This window comes from Asparagus officinalis, chromosome 3 (assembly GCF_001876935.1).
Source record: "Asparagus officinalis chromosome 3, Aspof.V1, whole genome shotgun sequence".
NCBI classification, from domain to species: Eukaryota; Viridiplantae; Streptophyta; class Magnoliopsida; order Asparagales; family Asparagaceae; genus Asparagus; species Asparagus officinalis.
The window spans coordinates 26,456,738-26,461,875 of record NC_033796.1 but is presented as its reverse complement, the minus strand read 5'-3'; positions in this window follow the sequence as shown (position 1 = coordinate 26,461,875).

Genomic DNA, 5,138 nt, shown 5'->3' with positions numbered 1-5,138 from the left:
TAGCAAGTCGTTTGATTTGCTGAGATAATGGAAACAGTGCTACAAGTACATTTTATGGAATGCTTTTTTTTTCGAGGGCAATAGTAGGCATAGCTGGGGTTTCTATGAAGGATAATTTTTTAAAAATACTATTTTCTAAAAAATATGATCAAAATCGATCATTTTATATTGCAATTAACAAAATTGATTCACTATTTTCAAAAAGAATACTATTTTAAAATTCACCTTCTTCTTTATTTAGTTTAATGGTGTGTTTGGGAGTTTACTTAGGAAAGGGAAGGAAGGGGAAGGAAGGGAAAAAAAATTCCCCTTTATTCCCTTCCCATTCATTACACCCCAATTTGGGGTGTAAGAATTTGGGCCAAATTTCCCCTCCATTCTCCTCCTCTACCCTACTAAATGAAACTCCCAAACAAGGTTAAAATAAAATTTATTTTCCCTTCCCCCTCACTATCCTCCATCCAAACATGCCATAAGGTGCAATCCTTTAATAGTTTTCATATGACTTCTATCATTGTTGATATGAGAGGAAAATTGACGTATGGTTTAGGAGAGGTAAGGATAATTTTGAGGTTCCTTAATCTCTTTTGATGCCTAATTGCTTTGAAGAGTGTGTTGGACTACGATTCCTTGCACGGAATAACAGAGGCTAGATGCCCCGAAAGTTATTTCATCTGGCATGCTCTGCAACGCTCAAGTCAGCGACTAATCTGTTAATCTGAAGAGAAAAGTAGAATGTAGTCTTTAGGGTTTTTGAGTGTAAAACTTGTGTACCTTAGAATAGCAAAGATGATGCTATTTATAGAAAGTTTGTGGGAGTATTTTGATAATTTGACTGACCAGTTAATCTAGCATTGTGCTGTTGCTTTACATTTGTCCACAACTGATTGGACAGAGGTGGAGAATTGTACCAATCACATATAGTGTGATAATGAAAGTATGGCGAGAGCGTCATTTGAGGAATCATTATGGTGCCTAGCTACGTATTAAATGCAACGGCAAATAGGGGGCAGAATATGGGCATTGAACTACTTAGCATTAAATGCGAATACTGTTGACAAGACAACTAGTCATTCCTTATTCTTGACATCTCCCTTACCAAACCCGACTCGAAGACGCTGTTGTGCAAGGGCGGAAGCGGGACAACCAAACGGGCGTGCTTCGAGAACCAAATCAAACAAACGTCGAGATAAAGACCAAACAAACTAAAACAACGGCACAAATCCAAACACAATAGTTTTACATGGTTCAGCAAATTGCCTACGTCTACGGGGCAAGAAAGAGGATGAGGTTTTCACTAATAGAGAAAAAGTACAAACTGAGATTACAAATCTCTCGAAGGAACAAACTAATTTTCACTAATAGAGAAAAAGTACAAACTGAGATTACAAATCTCTCGAAGGAACAAACTAATCTCACCAACAAGCTCTTAATCTCTAAAGTACAAACTGAGATTACAAATCTCTCGAAGGAACAAACTAATCTCACCAACAAGCTCTTAATCTCTCTAAACAAAACCCTAAACAAATAGCTCAGAAAATATCTCTTTTCTGTGCTCCAAATATCCCCAATTTGCTTCTCAATTCTCTCTTCCAATTGTTCCATATATATATAAATCCTAAAACCATAAACATACTAGGAATTCTAAACCAAAAGCCAAAACAAATTAGAAATCCTAATAACCTATTACCAAAATAGATTAGGAATTCTAATAACCTCATGTTACCAAAATAGATTTGGAATCCTAATAACCTCATGTTACCAAAATAGATTAGGAATCTGCTATCTAACAATTCTTCACCTCGGCGAAGTTTTTTCAAAACTGAGCCGACACCGACCAAACCAAATGCCTCACTTGTTGCGTCCAGTACGAAGTGAAACGATTCACAACAACGGACTCAATCCACAACAAGTGGAGACCCAAACGGGCGTGCGAACACTCATCCAAACGTCAGTATCTACTCACCAAATCGGCTGCATCATACAATCTGTCTACGTATCTTCTTGCCCAAGGAATCAAGCATTCACGTAGTTCACCCAAACGGCCTCCAAAGGCCCTTAATCAAATAGAAAAGTCTGTAACTCTTCACCAATATCATCTGCATCCAAAACCAAATGATCCCCAATCTGTGTCACCTCAGCTGGAATCCCAAATGATGCAGTATGATCTGGAGTATGTGGAGTAAACTCCACCCAACGTGGAGTCGCATCACCCTCCACCTGCTGTGATATCCAAACGATCCGATCAACACTCTCTACCTACTGAGAGTCTAATGTGACATACCTGCTCAGAATAAAATCAGAAGCTCCCAACCGATAATCAAATAAGCTTCTGAATCCCAAATACGTAATCGGATCAAATCTCACATCCTTGATGTGATCAAATACTGGGTAACCAAATATCCGACGCTAACCAAAATCTGAAGCAGCTCTACCAGATCCAATAACTCCACATGCAGCAGTCGGCAACCTATACATAAGATGGCCCAAACATGTCGTAGCCTGCACACCAATACCAATGCGCGATATCAAATGCCGATCCTCCTTCAGAAAGGAATAACTCCCAAAATCTGCCATCTCATCACATCGCCTTAAAGTTTCCTCTTCAATGAAGTGTCTCAAACTGCCATGAGCTCAGCACAAATACAGTAGGTCCCTCTTATACCTCCCTCTATAACCAGAATGAAGTACCTTCACCTTACTGCCAATTTCTTCAACTGTTGTTGACTACTAGGACTTCAAAACCAACGGGACTTGGTTGCAACCCACCAATGCCTAGTACAATCCCCAACAAAGAAAACCAAAATATCAATTACCTTCTAATGATGCCTCCTTGGAAGGCCCCCGAATGCTTGAATGAACACCAAATAGAAGACCCCTCAATCATCAAATAGAAGTGTCAAACTCCACCTCGGTCTCCTTGCTCATACCAACGTGCTCAAAAGAATTCAATATGTAGGTCAATAGTACTTCTCAATAATCCAATGCACCGTATCAACAAACAAATAACCCAGCCTCAAATCCTTCTATCTCGGCCAACTATCTCAAAGCACCAACAAATGAAGAATAGATCCAAACTGATAAAGGAAAGAATTTTACCCCTAATTAAAACCCTAACAAGAGTCTCCAAACGATCTCACCCCGCACGACGGCAACGAGATCCACAAATAGGAAAAATCCCACCTTTATCCCCAAACGAAGCCCTCGAAGAGCCTCCAAGCGATCTACTCCTCCAAATAGCCCAAGCGCCAACAAACCAATGCGGAACAAATGAAGAATAGATCCAAACTGAAAAAGATAGAGTCTTTACCAAAAAGATCCTACCTTTCTCACCAAACGAAGCCCTAGCCGAACTTTTAAATTGATCTACTCCTCCAACCAAGACAAAATCCTAGATCTAGAATCTGGATCTTTGATACCAATTGTTGTGCACGACGCGAAAGTGGGACAACAAAACGGACGTGCTTCGAGAACCAAATCAAACAAACGTCGAGATAAAGGCCAAACAAATCAAAACAACGGCACAAATCCAAACACAATAGTTTTACGTGGTTCAGCAAATTGCCTACGTCCACAAGGCAAAAAAGGGGATGAGGTTTTCACTAATAGAGAAAAAGTACAAACTGAGATTACAAATCTCTCGAAGGAACAAACTAATCTCACCAACAAGCTCTTAATCTCTCCAAACAAAACCCTAAACAAATAGCTCAGAAAATATCTATTTTCTGTACTCCAAATATCCCCAATTTGCTTCTCAATTCTCTTTTCCAATTGTTCCATATATATAGAAATCCTAAAATCATAAACATATTAGGAATTCTAAACCAAAAGCCAAAAAAAATTAGGAATCCTAATAACCTATTACCAAAATAGATTAGGAATCCTAATAACCTCATGTTACCAAAATAGATTAGGAATCCTAATAACCTCATGTTACCAAAATAGATTAGGAATCCACTATCCAACAGACGCCCATCGAACTCAACCGAGCTCAACTCAGCAGCTTGCCTTGAAGGATTTTTTTCATCTCGAACTCGGGCCGCACAAATGAGTCAGCCAGTTACAACTTGGACTCGGGTTGGGCATATTAGCCATCTGTTCCATAGTACTAAGCTTACAACATGGCCAGTTGAAGGATATGGAAATTTTCTGGGTATAACAGTGATAAGATTTAGGAACTCGGTCATTATTTTGTTTTAAAAAATTCATCAACGATGTATTTAGAATAATTTTTTAGAAAAATAGTATTGTCGCGTGAATATAACTTAATTTTTTGCGCTTGAAAATAATGCTTAGTCTGCGTATTTTGATACCCTTAAAACAAGGGCTGATTCAAAAGATATTTATTTTTAATCGAGCAGATCACAAGCGTCTACTCACCTAAAGCAATCAATATTGCAAAGCTTCCTTGCTTATGATATTATTGGCTGATTGAGATGTATCATGTATGCATCGTAATCAGGCTATTGAAAAATTGGGACGTTGTGGATGAATTGGCTTTTGAACGGGTGGCTAAATTCAAGCGGGCTGCTTTTTGATAATACTAGTAAGGATTGAGATTTGCAACTATGGGAAGCAAATTGTAAGTTTATAACATATTGTTATGCGTATAATCCGGATATTACAAATAGGTTAGTCAGATCATCTCATAACGATAAGTTGACTTGGTCAATCATGACATCCGCTTAACGAAGCCAAAGCATATGACATATGCACCAGCACATCACTTGGTCATGGCTCATGGAACTGACCTAAAAAGCCCACATATTGTGGTAAAGGTCCATGGCAACCGAACTCACCTTAGTTCAGTTATCATGCTTAATCTCAACTCGACCTGATTTTATGATAGTTTTCCTATTTTGAGATGATTGAATTGAATCGTATCATATCATTGACATATAATGTTAGGAGATATAGCTCGAGTATTCAATCTTTTTGATTGCTAACTTCCATGATATACGTGATCTACACATTCGTTTACTGTACCTTCCTACTGTTGGGATTGAGTCTTTGATTCTTTGTAGAACTTCATAAGAATTAGATAGGGTTAGAGATCTATCATGATTAGGCGTTTAGGTTCCATCATAATTAGGAGTTTGAATCCTATTCTAATTAGGAAGTTAGACTAGAAATATGGT